Source organism: Eretmochelys imbricata, chromosome 25, assembly GCF_965152235.1.
Source record: "Eretmochelys imbricata isolate rEreImb1 chromosome 25, rEreImb1.hap1, whole genome shotgun sequence".
NCBI classification, from domain to species: Eukaryota; Metazoa; Chordata; order Testudines; family Cheloniidae; genus Eretmochelys; species Eretmochelys imbricata.
In genome coordinates this window covers 14,773,657-14,788,305 of record NC_135596.1, presented here as the reverse complement: position 1 = coordinate 14,788,305, position 14,649 = coordinate 14,773,657, and the positions used below count along the sequence as shown (strand labels likewise).

General features: G+C 44.3%; 1 protein-coding gene across 14 annotated transcripts in view; it reads left to right on the top strand.

Annotated features, from left to right (window-relative positions):
* GATAD2A (GATA zinc finger domain containing 2A) overlaps positions 1-14,649 on the top strand; it is a 111,807-nt gene that overhangs the window by 18,909 nt on the left and 78,249 nt on the right. For 2 of the 14 annotated variants that reach the window (XM_077841792.1, XM_077841785.1), the window contains exon 1: positions 1,431-1,710. The exons of 9 other annotated variants lie outside the window; for them this stretch is intronic. The gene's annotated coding sequence lies outside the window, so the exon portion shown is untranslated. Of the gene's footprint in view, positions 1-1,430; positions 1,711-2,887; positions 2,987-3,565; positions 3,764-14,649 lie in introns of those variants that run through there. 3 more of the 14 variants (XM_077841789.1, XM_077841787.1, XM_077841788.1) reach the window with 3 other exon arrangements.

The window sequence follows — 14,649 nt, the reverse complement described above, 5'->3', positions numbered from 1 at the left end:
CCCCAGCATTTACCTAGAGCAGCTCCGTCCCGGCGTGCATCGGGGGCAGGGCAAGCTCCCTGCCTGCCTGCCCTGCCCCTGCGCTGCTTGGGGAAATGGCTGGGACCTGGGGGAGGAGGTGGTGGTGGTACACGGGTCTGTGTATTGCCCTGGCAGCTCCTCCAGGGACCTCCCCCGAAGCTCCCATTGGCCGCAGTTCCCCGTTCCCAGCCAATGGGAGCTTCGGGGGAGGTCCCTGGAGGAGCCGCCAGGGCAACACAGACCCCTGTGCAACCTCCTCCCCCAGGTTCTGGGAGCAGGGCAGGCAGGGAGCCTGCCCTGCCCCCGGTGCACGCTGGGCCTGAACCCTTCCTGCAGCTGAACCCCCTGCTGCACCCCACACCCCAACCCTCTCCCCTAAGCCCCCACCACACCCCTCCTGCACCCCAACCTGAGCCCTGCACCACATCCCACACCCCTCCTACACCCTGACCCCCTGCCCTGAGCCCCTGCTGCATCTCACACCCCTTTTGAACCCCAACCCCTTGCCCTGAACCTCCTGCCACACCCTGCACCCCAACCCCCTGCCACACCCAACACCCTTCCTGCACCCCAACCCCCTGCCCTGAGCCCCCTGCTGCACCTCACACCCCCTGGGGGCAGGGAGGGGGCAGAGTTGGGGTTGAGATTTCAGGGAAGGGGTTGGAATGGGGGCAGGGAAGAGGCAGGGCCTCAAGGAAGGGGTGGAGTGGGGGCGGGGCAGTGCAGGGGGTCAGTGGTGCCGTTGTCGGGCCAATGTACTAGTTCTCATGGTCATTTGAGTTTGAGACTCCTGCAATAGATTGTAGCTAGAATCTCACATCATGACAGTAAGGTGCTGGGGCCTAAAAAGCCACGGGGTGGCTGGGGTTCTAGACCATACTGCCTCAACAGGAGATGAGGTAGCAGTGAACCTTCGCACACCAAACCCTGAGCAGCGCCACGACCGCCCAGGATTTAGGAGTAAGCCCTGAACTGCAGTCGCACTGGAAAGGGAATCGGGCTGCAAACCTCGCCTGGTTATTAGGCTAGTAACCAGAACGGATGCAACCGCTCCACTGTAATACTCACCCCCAACACGTGGAGCTCCTGCCAGGGCTGGCCGGCTAGTAGCATTATTGAATCCACTACCAGCAGCACCCTCCTCTTCCTCTTGGCTACTTATCCACGTGGCCCAAAGGCATACGTAGCAAAAGAAGAAATCGTTCCCCTGCTGCAGGCAGCAACTCCTTAAAACCCATCTCGACCCCTCCCTTGGCGTCTCACAAATCCCCAGCCAATCCCTGTTCTTGTGCCATGTGCATTGACCCCTTCTGCCAATGGTGCCCCAGGTCACAGACCTGGCCCACCATTGCCCGGAAACTCGACCCGCTCCACCCCCAGCTGCTCTATATGTCCCGGCACCCAGCAAGAGCCTCCAGCTGCATGGCTGGAGCTAATTAAGAGCTCCCTTGTGTTTGGGGGGTAGCTAGTAATGGGCTAAAGTGTGCTGGCCTCGGTGCGCATGCTCTGAGGAGTGACGCCGCGACTCCATGTGTAAGAAGCGCATTATTTGGCAAGGGGAGCAGCCGCGGAGAGGATTAGTGAGGGATCCCCGGCTGCACAAAAACCTCGGGGTACTAGTAATTTAATCCTAGAAAAGGATCTATATCGTGAGGATCTGTGGGGAGCTACGGGGTAGTGCCTCCGACTGTAAGTTCACCGATTCAAAGTTCTTATTGGGGTTATTTTGGGGGAAGGAGGGAATAGAAGTTATTTGTAAAAGGAAATTGGTATGGATGCCCCTCCTTTTGCTTTTAGGGAACTGGAGAGAGCGTTCCCCAAATATAAAGGGGCTACAGCCAGCCCTCATTAACCTGAGGAAAGTGCAAAGTCTTATCCGACTGCTAAAATTTAACTATTTCTGCCTTGGATTTTTTTTTTAATTTATACTTTTGGAAAGGAAATACTTTTGTACCTTTGCTTGTGGGGGCCATGAAAGAGAAACTAGGGAGTTGCAATTCCAGGGTGCCTGAAAAGTTTCTACTGTATGATTCGGTCCAAAATTCCAGGCAGGAAGAGAGTCTTAAAATGCGGTTGGTTTGGGTGCAAATCATGGTTTGGGGTTTTGTGGGGCTTTTTAAAAAGCCTTTAAAGCATTTGTTTCGGAAAGTTACTACAGGCTTTCAACCCTGCCTCCTTCCTCTTCCTCCTCCTCCTCTTCCACCATCACACGCTCACACACTGTCCCTCCCGGCTTGGAAAGAGCCTGTAGTGGAGTTGGATGCAGGGGAAAGCCCACTGCCTTGAACGGCGCGATTTTAAAATGGTCCGACTCAGATCTGCCTCTTCTGTTAGAGGGTGGGTGCATATTTTGCGTGGGGGTGGGGGAGGCGTGGTTTGAGAAGTGGGGTGCGTTTCAGTTTGCGGTCTCTTGGGGGGGGGGTTAGTAACGGGGTGGCTGCTTTGTCCCTCCTCCTATCTTGGGAGAAGTGTAGTATAAGCTCCCAAAGGGTTGGGGAGTGGTCTTCAGGGTGGGGAAGGTGTGCTGAGGGGGAGGCGAGTGGACATATTTGTGTGTCTTGGTTGAGCCCCAGTCGTGGCACTTAACCCGGCTGGCAGCCAGACTGAATCTCATGTCAGAATAAGAGTCCCCCCTCTTTTTTTTTTTTTCCTCCTCCCCTCGCCTTGTTTCACTCGACTGTCCTTCCTGCTGCTAAAGGTGTAACCGGCAAAAGGGTGGCAAGGCTTTTGCCTGCAGTTTAGACATTCGTGCCAAAGATTCCCCTTCCTGGTTATAAACCCTCCCCCTTAGGGTGGGTTTTTCAGTTTAATTTGCTGATCAAGGCGATCTCTATTGATTTTTCTACCTATAATGGATCAGCAATGACTAGATGGATCTACAGCTGCTGCTTTAATTTTTTTTTTAAATAGGCTTATTGCCTAGATGTCTGTATTGGTCATATCCTTTACATAATGAATAGTGAAGGTGTGGGGGATCCTTATACAGTAAATTTTAAAGGGGATATTTCCCTGAACCCTCCTTATTTATAAGTGCTCTAAATTGTATTAATTATGGAAAGGTTTGCTGGGGAGGGTGAGGTGGATTTGGAAGGCTAGTACTTAATATGTTACATCTTCAAAGTCAAACATTAAGTTCTCCTGGGGCATTATTATCCCTTTATTTATATATATATATATGGAGAAACTGAGGCATAGAGACTAAGTCACTTGCCCAAAACCACTGAGGTAGTCTGTGTTGTGAGTCCCTCTGGTACTGTTCATTAGGGTGTTTATCTTTTTGTGTGTTTTTTTTTTTTCTTTTCCCCTCTTTAATCAGATCAGACCTAGATACATATATGCATGCTAAGTCTGTGGCCTTTAGACTCTCATATGAAAGTCTAAGTGATTCACTTAGGTTTTACTTTCTCTTGTGTTTTTCTAGCTACCCCTGCCCTTTCCATTTTTATCTTCCATACAGTAGACTCCCATTTCCAAAGTCAGAAGTTCTCAAACTGGTCCATTGACCAAGATTAAATGTGCACATGGTGTTAATTCTTGTTTCCAGCTGCTTCTACAGGTGTTTAGGCTCTGTTAGATGCAAAGAAGGACAGTGAGGCCTATAAACGCAGCTGTAAGTGAGACGACAGCTTTGCTGCCTCTACTGGAGACCACTGCTGCACAGGAAGAGAGGAAGTGAGCTACCCTTGGGGACAAGAGAGACACCAATGACACTGGAGTTACCAGCCATCAGTAGGAGAAAAGAGTTAAGTGTCTGGGGGAGAAGAGGATTCAGAGTGGCAGGGAAGCATGTGCATGGGAAGAGGAGGGGCAGGAAACTGGGAAGTGTATGCAGTTGGAAAAGAGGGCCAAGTGGCAGAGAAGTGCGTGCAGGGGAGGGAGAAAAAGAAGAACATAACAGATGGGAAAGGAGAGAACCCCCCACCCCCAAGTTAGTATGTTAAAGGCAGATGGAAAAACACTAAATACTTCTAGAATATTGCTTTTCCATGTAAGCAAATGCTGTAGTTGACACAGGGGTGTTGTGTCACCATGAGTGAGCAGTCCATGCGACTGACTTTGTATTAAGAAATGGTACATAATATAAATTTGGGAGTCCCTGCTGCACTTCTTGTGGAAGTGGTGCCACAGTGACACCTTCTGGCATGAAAGACAGGGAGAATACAGACAAGCCAAGTTGCAGTACAATATACATTATCCTGGGACTAACACGGCTACAACACTGCATGCATGTTGCAGTATAAGCAGTGACTGTATTAAGTGTTATCAATCTGACAGCTTGGTGGGGGGAAAAATTGTTCATGCTTGCTATCTTCTCTCCAGCATAAGACTCAAATGTTTAGTTATCACAGGTTATGATATATATGGCTACAGGGAATTAAATATACCTGAATGATATTTTATAATACTAGTATACCATTCTTCATGTGTAAATCTCAAAGCACTTCACAAACATTTGCAAATTGAGAAACCCTGAAGTTAAGTGACTTGCCAGGATCACACAAGAAGTCTGTGGCAGGGGTAGGAATAGAACCCAGCTCTTGTATTTTGGTCTTTGGACTATAGACTGTAATATAATGAGTTATGTATTGAGAACTGGGAAGACTGGATGTCTTAGCATATGATAGTCGACTTGTGATGCTCAAGTCACATGAGATTATTCGTAGCTGTTAGCTATCAGGTGGTGTAGGATGGGAAGAGGGGAAAACCCCCTCCTTCCTAGCATTTGAGAATGGAGAGTAAGAAAAGAGGCTTATGTTGCCGAGTTAAGTTGTTACATCAATGTGTAATGGTGCAACAACATCATGTACAGGTACTGCATTATTTGCTAAACATCACAATTCAGTGCAGCTATTTTGTGGCTCTCTGCAACTTCCTTTAGTGATCTGCAGGTGTTCTCTGGTGATTACCACTGATCTAATTTTGGCATCTCCTCAAAGTAGTTGGTTCAAATCCAGCTAACACGGTAATAGTTGAATATGGTTATCATCTAATGTCTCAGAGTCCTACATGAACTGAGCTGATAGTCTAAGATCACTTCTCAGTGGACAACCATATACATAGCAACTGGCACCTTTGCTGATTTCATCATATAGACCAGGCTTCTCAAACTTCATTGCACCGTGACCCCCTTCTGACAACCAAAATTACTACACGACCCTGGAGGGTGCGGAATTGATGTCGGAGCCCACCCAACCCCCACTGCCCCAGGTGGGGGGGGGCCAAAGCCTGAGCCCCACTGCTCTGAGGGAGAGGGGGCACTGTAACCTGATCCCTGCCATCAAGGGCTGAAGTTTTGGGTTTCAGCCCTGGGTCCCAGCAAGCCTAAGTCAGCACTGGTGACCCCATAAAAATGGGGTTGGGACCCACTTTGGGGTCCTGACCCACAGTTTGAGAACCTCTGATATAGACTAAGAATTGAGTGGATGTGGAAGTTGAGCTGCTTTTCATCTGGAGTCTTTAAAGTGAGATTTGATATTTTACGATATATGCTTTTAATTCAGGTGAATGTTTGTAGTGGTCCCTTCTGGCCTTAGAATCTATGAATCTTCCAGTTCATCCCTTCCTTCATGGTCTGTGGTGGGAAGGACAAGACTGCCTACATTGCAACATGCTCATAACTCTTGCAGCTTTACATTAAGATCAAATTTCATGCTCCAGGGCTTTAGCCAGTCACCTACAGGAGTGAGGAAGGATGCCTCCCCAGGCACATGGAATCAGATGTGTTCTGGGGGTTATTTGCCTTTCTCAGAAGTATCAGAAATTGGACACAGGCAGAGACTGGACACTTGATGGAGTTGACTAGTGCTCTTGCATGGCATAGAGAATCCTCTTTCTTTAAATATCAGGCTGTTATGGCTTGCTCATAACGATCCCCAGATTTGGGGTTAGGAAGGAATTTTCTCCTAGGTCAGATTGGCAGAGGCCTTGGCATTTTTGTTTTGTTTTTCCCTAGCAGGCGATCCATGCCCTATCGTGCAGAGGATCATCTGGGCATATCTCTCCAAATCGGTTCCCTGCCATTTCAGGGGCCTCAGGCTTTGGTGATACCTGGATCTCATCTGTTCTCTGCCTGTGGCACACGGTAACTTAGTTTCCTGAGAACTGAAGAACTTTAGTTAAACTAAAATCATTGGGTCCAGTATAGGGGTATCTGAATGAAACTTAATGGCTGGTGATATTTACAGGAGGTAAGACTAGATGATTCTGGCCTTAAACTCCATAAACCTAACTCCCAAGGGAGCCCGTCTAAGCTAGAATTCATGTAAATGGGCAGGGCAGTATGAGGGCTTTCAATGCACTAATTGTGCTCTACCTGTTTTGTGGATAAATTTTAAGAACTTCTGCTAATGGCATCTTTCAGCAGTGCTAAAGAAAATAAAATGAAGCAGAAAACTGTAAGTGGGACTTGTTAGTTGTGAAAATTAAAATACTACAAATGTGATGAGCCCAGATTTGAGAACTTAAAGTTGTTTGAATTATGGCACATTGTGCATTCTGAAATGGTGTCCATGTTGTGAGGTCCCCAAGGCAGTTGCTAGGCAACTGGAAGAGTCCTCGGTGACTCCCTCTTGAGAAATTTAGAAGTCAGGCTGAGACAACAGGGTGGCTGTTTCGAACGCAGTTTAATTTTACTTCATGGGTAGGTCAGTGTCAGTTTTTTGTGTTTAACTTGCCCTTGGAAAACATCACCATTCCCTATGTGTAGATCCAGTGGAGAACATTATAGTAGTTTTATATTTTGTTTTGTGGTGCTGAAAACATTTGTAGGGTTACTGAATCAGTTTACTTGGGGCATATTATTGAATAATTCTTGTTTCACCTATGCATGGTAAAAGACTAGGGCATGAGCACATTTTGTCTAATTTATAAATCAAAATAACTATAGCACTTTTAAAAAAATATATTTATAAAGAGATCCTATCCCAGGTGTTGGATACTTTTTTTAATGCTTATGTAACATATCCATCTGAGAGAAACAATATGCTTGCTTTTCTAATATTTCACAAGATGATATAGCTGGGGCTTTTATAACTGTTGTGTGAGGAGGGTTACAAATTCTGTAGGGTATTTATATGGCATATACTGGACACTCATGCCTGGAAATCTTTTCAATATAGATACCTTCTAGTACAAACTTTCTATAATTCCCATATAATTAGCATAACATATAATATAAGTCCCATAACAAAAAAGCAAGACAGAAAACATTTTGAATGTGTATAGTATCTTTCAAACAAGGATCTCAGTGTGCTTTTATTAGGAGGTAATAAAGGTTGAATAAATGGTGATTGTGAAGCTGTTTGAGTTTGGTGGCGGGGACTCTTGGGGGCAGTGTCCTTACTGGGGTGAGAGTTGGTCATTAATTAACAAAAAAAAAACAAAATAAAAACCAACTCAGTGATAGTGACAAGCATATTGGATATTTGTGAATTCTTGGTGTGATGTAACTAATATTTCTAAAGAGGCCCAAACACTTTCTCTGTGTTCACAAAGCCAAAATTAGCAGTGTTGCCCCTACCTTTATGAAAACAGTAGATTTGCTTTTAGACTTGGTTGGGGGAACTCCAAAACTTGCTTTTTATATGCCTTTCATATTTGAGGTATCTCAGTGTTTTGCAAGAGGAGCGTGGAAAGCGTAATATAGTAGCTCCCTCACGGCATTAGATATTAGAAAATTGGGTGAGGAAATGTTGCTCTCATCCCTTTAAATCAGCACCCTGTTGTCTTTAACTGACATTTGGACACTATTGGAAATAGACAATCTGCCTTTTAAACAAGACATTAAACTGGAGTCTAACAGTGACACATCCCACCCTCCCCCAGAAATGTTGCACCTCTTCACCAACATTGAAAATGAGTGCATGTCCTCCCTAGAGACTTGATCCTGTAACCTTCCTGAGACAAAAGTACAGTTAACTTTGCCTTAGTATAGTGTTAAATATTTGAGACTACATTCTGTTGATGTGCATCTGTAACTTTCTTAATATTAACAGGAGTTACTGTACAAACCAGTACTGAGGAGAACATAACTGGGACACCAGATAACACATTGCGATTTGTATGTATTCTCACTGAAACACTAGCTTTGTTTGTTCCACCATGCCACATTGACTATATAAAAAATAAAATCAAATCCTGTGTTAAGAATGTTACTTAGTTTCAAAGTCAAGCACTTGAAACCTGGGAAATGATAGATTTTAGGTTGTGTGGACGACCTTAATTCTGCTCCCTCTTGCAAATGTGTTGTGATACAGTCTTTAATTATAAGATCACATACCAGTTTTTCCACAGGACCCCTGCCTCATTCAGTGCATAGGGTGAACCATGCTCAGGGAATGAGGTAGCTAATCAGTACTTTTATCCTCATCATTCAATTGGTGGTCCCTTCCTTATTTACTGCATGCCATCCAGAGCCTGCAGTGAATACATAATTATTTATTTTTTCATGGTCTTTGCTAGGGCACTTATTGCTATATCTGAATGCATCACAAACATTAGTATCAACAGTATGAGTTAAGAGTATTATCCCTAATTTTCTGATGGGGAAACTGAGACAGAGATTGCATGAGGCCACTTAGTAACTCAAAAGCAGGGCCAAGATTAGAATGTAGGAACTCATGACTCCTGTCTCTGTGCTTGTTGCTCCAGACCACGCTACCTTACTGCATGATGTGCTGTGCCTCACAGCTCCCATTGACTTCAGTTGCAGTTATTAGAGCTCTATGCTTTTGCATATCAGGCCCCAGGTGTCTCAAATGGGCTAAAGGAAAAAAGTAAGAACAAATGTTATGTGCAACTGTAAAAAATCCCCCCTGCAACCCTGATCACGCATATTCGGAAGGGTTTGAACACAGAGCCTTCAGGAATGCAGGACAAACTAGCTGACGGTGGAAGACAGCTGTTATCTGGTGTGTATAACAGCCCATATATATAATGGTCGAGGGGGTAATTGGAGGTGGGGAGCACAGCCTGTCTTTTTTTCTTCTCCCCCCACCCCCGCCAACCTCCTCTGAGGAGGTGCAGGGAACTCTTTCCCCATGTCATGACTTCTGGGGGCAGGAGGGGGAAATGGACTGGGCGGAGGGGAAGGGGAGGCAGATGGAACATGGCCTTGCCTTTTCTCTACTCCCATCACACTCGGGAGAAGCTGTCTCTGCACTGGGAACCAGGTAAGCAGTTTATTTGCTGCTGCCCCTGCTTTGGTGGCTATGTGGGCCCAGTCTTAGATTAGAATGTTAAAATTCAGTTGTTATGGCATTCTGGTAAACTTCCCACCCCCATCATATCAAGCAACAAAAAGGAAACGGTGACTTTCAGAAGTTTATTTCTTGACTAAACCTGAATGGAATAGCATGGGATAAAGAAAATTCTCTTCTCTGGTGCTAGGGCTTTTACTCTACCAAATGTTCTTTGTCTCTGCTACAAACAATGAAGGTGTTAAACCATCTCCTCCTCCCATGGCGCCCCCCCCCCCCCAATCTTCCCCAAAGGCTGTGGAATTTTCTCTAATGGAGAGTGTTAGACAACCTGACTATAGACCTTAGGACCTGCTTCTCCGTTATAATAAAGAAACTACAATCCTAGAGGATGTCAAAAATGAAGGATAATCATGAAAACTGGCTAGTTTATGGATTAGTTTAGCACAGGACTGTTAACTTGGAAATTTGGGTTCTCTTGCTGGCTTTGCCACTGAGTTGCTATATAACCTTAGGCAAGCTGCTTAAACCTCTCCATGCCTTGGTTAACTTGTCTGTAAAATGGGGAAAATGATACCTACTTTTCTCTATAAAAGACTTCAGGTGTTACAGTATAGAAGTGCAAAGTACTGTTTGGAACAAAAATTCCATCTAGTACTACTTATTTTTTTTTTTAAATAAATGATTTCATGAAGGTATGGGTAGCTAATCTTTATCCTGCCAGCATGCATGCACTTCCTGTGATCCACTAGCTCATTTTTTTTCTAGTAATCATTAATAATATAATTTGTTTCCTGTTTACAGATTTTAATGAATTTACCTCATAAGATGGCAAGTTCATTTATAGTTTTAGGAAATGCAAATTCTTGGAGGGTCTAGAGGAGAAAGGCAAAACAATGACTGGAAGTGAGAGCCTGACAAGCTCAAATTAGACCTAAGGTGCACATTTTTAGCAATGAGGGCAATTAATAATTGGAACAGACTATCAAAGAAAGTGGTCCATGCACCATATCTTGTATCCAGTCTTGATTTGAATTTGTCTGTCTTGAATGTATGCTTTAATCATACGTAAGCTTGGTGCTCAGTACTGGGGTAACTGAAATTCAGTAGCCTGTGTAGGTCAGACTAGATGATTTAATGGTTTCTTTTGGCCTCAAAATCTATGAATCTGTAGCATCCACTGTGTGTTTTTCTGTTGCTATTATAGTGGTGGGCAAACCTTTTGGCCCAAGGGCCACATCTGAGTATGGAAATTGTATGGCGGGCCATGAATGCTCATGAAATTAGAGGTTGAGATGTGAGGGGGGTAAGGGCTCTGGGGTGGGGCAGGGCATGATGGGTTGGGGAGGCAGGAAGATGCTCCGGGCTGGGACCGAGTGGTTCGGAGGGCGGGAGGGGGATCAGGGCTGGGGCAGCAGGTGGGGGGGGCAGCAGCAGGGGTACAGGTTCTGGGCGACGCTTACCTCAAGCAGCTCCCGGAAGCAGTGGCATGTCCCCTCTCTGGCTCCTACATAGAGGCACAGCCAGGCGGTTCTGTGTGTTGCCTCAGCCGTTAAGCTCTGCCCCTGCAGCTCCCATTGGCCACTGTTCCTGGCCAATGGGAGCTGTGGGGATGGCATTTGGGGCAGCATGCAGAGCCCCCTGCTTGCCCCTACACGTAGGAGCTGGAGGGGGAACATGCCACTGCTTCCAGGAGCCACGCAGAGCGGGGCAGGCCCTCAACACTGCTCCCCAGCTGGAGCACTGGAGCGGGACAAGCCCCAGACTCAGCTCCCCAGTGGGAGCTCGAGTGCCAGATTAAAACATCTGAAGGGCCAGATGCGGCCCCTGGGCCGTAGTTTGCCCACCCCTGTGCTGTTTCTACAAAAGATGTAATCTACCCAGAAATCTGTTTCGTTACTTAATAATAAGTCTTGTTGATTAGTGAGAAAGCCTTGGCTGTTCCCTTATTTAAAGACAACAGAATTAACATTTTGCATCACTGCAGGTCTACAGGCTTAAAGTAGTGTGTGTGTGTGTAGTCATAATTTATCCACAAACACGCAGAAGGACAGAAAAGATAAACAGTCTGTTTTTGAACAAGAATTCTAGATACAGATGCGCTAGTTGTGTCTCTCTCTCCTTTGCAACTTCTCCTTGCACGGGCCCAAGTGAGACGTTGTCACTGTTTCTGGGTAGTGTTCAGAGAAGGTTGCTTCACTGCATTATCCCTTGAATCTTTTTTTTCTTTTGGGGAGGGGGGTGTATGTATCTTTCCAGCTGATGTGGGGCTTTAGCTTCAGTTCAGCATGAAAAGCTTTGCTTTTTCTGCACTTGGAAGAGGATGGTTTTGTAGTAATTGTTAGATGGAGTTGTAGGCAACTAATGAGGGATCCGTTATCTCTTCCAGACTGAAAAACAGCAGTCTATAGACACCTGGGGTCTTGTGTTCTTGTTGGTGCTCCGAGGATCATCCCTGACTTAGGGCTTGTCTACATGGAAACTTGAACCAAAATAACTAATTCATTTTAAATTCAGACCTAATTTCAGTTCTACTTAGTCCTTATAGACAAGCCCTTGAAGTTACTGCCTCATTATACAATTCTTGCATCTGGGAGAGACACTGAAGCCCACCAGTTAACCAGAGGCATCCATGGAGGGAGTGCTCTGTATGTGTCATTGCATCTCTAGCAGCTCAGATATGGGGTTGTAGGAGTTGAGAATTAAGTGGGAGCCTACACACTGAGCTTTGTTTTTCTTCATGATTGGGCTGAGCCCTATCACTACCTGGACTTCTACTGTGCAGATTATTTTTATGTCTTAATTTCCAGCGTTCCTGGTTTAAAATGAACTCTTTTAAGAGGACCACCTTATTGCGTTTAAATACCTGTTAATGAGTAAGGCTGTACAGTACTGTTCCCCGCTACTTTTTTTTCACCAGAGTGAAAACTGTCTAGCACCAGTTAACTACAGGAATAAATCTAGAGAATGCTGGAGGGAAGTCTAGAAATGTATATTCTAAACTGATTTTCCCAAGAAGAAAATCAATTGATCTTATTTTTTCATTCCCTAATAGAGCTAACTGTTGAGAAACTTGGTAGAACCACTTGCTTCAGAAATTTGTGTGACCGGAGTATTTCAGAATGTGTGTGTTTAGCATGGATACCTTCACACCACACAATTAAAGTGACTGCTGTGGGCACTGTTCTTATAGCCCTTCCAAACAAGGATATTTTAAATATAAGAGGGAATGTATTTGGTGCACACAAATATTGTCTTTGATTAGAGATCAATTATGGTGAGTGCAGAGTAACTTTTCCTTCCCTCCCTATTTCCAGTGAACCCTCTATTTAGTGTGGATAATTGAGAGGAGGAGTGAATTGTTGTATTCTTTTTCTGCTTAAGTAATTGGCTACATTGTAGCTTATCTGTGGAGGGAGGAGAGAACTGCTTATGATGTCACCAGCAGTACTGAAATTGCCTGTGACTTGACTTGGAGAAGGAGCCAAAAGACAGGGACAGATATTAATTCCTCAGAACTCACAATGCCTGTAGAAGTTAGCTTTCAGTAATAAATCTGGGAAGGGCTTTGAGAAAGAAATTATAATTGGGTGATGTCTGGTTATTTTAATTTACTCTTTTTGCTGACTTCAGTCTTAATATGATGTGAGCCACCAATATTTTCATGAACACCCTAGTTACATTTGCATCGGAAAACTGATCTATTACTGACAATGGTCATCAGCATCCGCTTTCCCTCAACCAATATTGAAAATGGGTTTCCTATTAATGTAGATGGGACTAAACCACATCCAGCACCATTACAGAATGCTGTTGAAAACAGTGCCATCCCATCTGCACTAGCAGTTGTCACTTTCTATGCTGCTTCATCATCAGAAGTCAATTTCCTTGTCTAATATATGTTAATACTGAGGACTTCCAAAGCCTTTATGGAGACTAGAATATGATCTGCATCATTTGGTCTCTTGCCAATGATTATTCATACAGTCTCAATATAAAAATGACTAATTTCATCACTAGACAGTCATGTCGCAAACTAACATGGATAAATCTATAGGTCATTGCAGAAAGTCACATGACTGACAGGCTTTAAGACACTTCCTAGAATTAGAGGAGGAAGTAAATGAAAAGCTTTCATGTTTTAATAAGTTTGCAGCAAATAATGTTTTGGACTGAACTGTGAACCACATAAATGTGTTTATGTATCAAGTATATACATACACATAAGAACCACCTATTACATTTAATATAAAATATCACCCTGCAATTCTTATCTTTCATTTTCATCAGATAGTGAGTAACAGATTATATATCTGGTGATGGTGGGTACAGTATTAGGTTTCAGAGTAGCAGCCGTGTTAGTTTGTATTCGCAAAAAGAAAAGGAGTACTTGTGGCGCCTTAGAGACTAACAAATTTATTTGAGCATAAGCTTTGGTGAGCTACAGCTCACGTCATCCGATGAAGTGAGTATTAGGTTGGCACTCTGTGTAGAATTATATTTGACATGGACTTGCCATTTCACTTGTTCTTTTTTCTGTTTTTTTAATAGCTGACTAATGTCCACTGAGGTGAATATGCTGTACCAACAGTAGGACTTTGGTGACTTAAACACATTTTATTTATGCATTAGGTTTCAAACAAGATCATGCTATCAAACATCTAAGATATTAATTATTCCATTATTCTGTTTCTCCTTAGGACTCTGGCCTTAGATCTGATTGTGTGAGTGGATGGGTAGGAAGTCTTTCCTTCACCTGTCTTCCAAAAATTGTGAAAGCTCTACTTACCCGATATCCTGACGATCAGATTTAATTTCTCAGGTGGTTAACAATGTGAAGATGTCATCCTCATCCCTCCTTTCTCTTCCACCCCGCCCAATCTAAATTCTCTATGTATGCATTCTCTTTAAATGCATATATTTGAAAGTAGTTTACGTTGGTAAATTGGTTTCAAAGTATCTTGCTCTACTGCTGTTCATTAGAAACCTACACTAGTGCTGGTAGATGAGTGGTACAACCTCCTCTCAGGTCTCCCATGCATATTCTTCACTAGATACTAGCTAGAAGGAAGCATGGAAGATGTTCTGTGGGTGGCACCCTTTCCTCTTGGGCCATATCTGCTGTAGGGAAAAAGTGTAATTTTTAACACGTTAACTGCACAAATATAACCTGAGGTAAACTCTAGGCTCCCCCTGGGGTGTTTATCAACCAACTAATGTGTTAAAACTATGACTTTCCTTATTACACTAGGATTTTAACATGTTCATGTGCATGGCTCCTTTTTTTTCCCAATGAAGACAAGTCCTTGAAGACCAACAGTACCACAACAGGACTTCAGGGGCTCAAGAAGGTGGAATTCCTGAGGTTGCTTCCTTAACAAACACTTCTGGAAAGGAAGGGCGTCAACTAGTGGATGACTTGTTTTTTCAG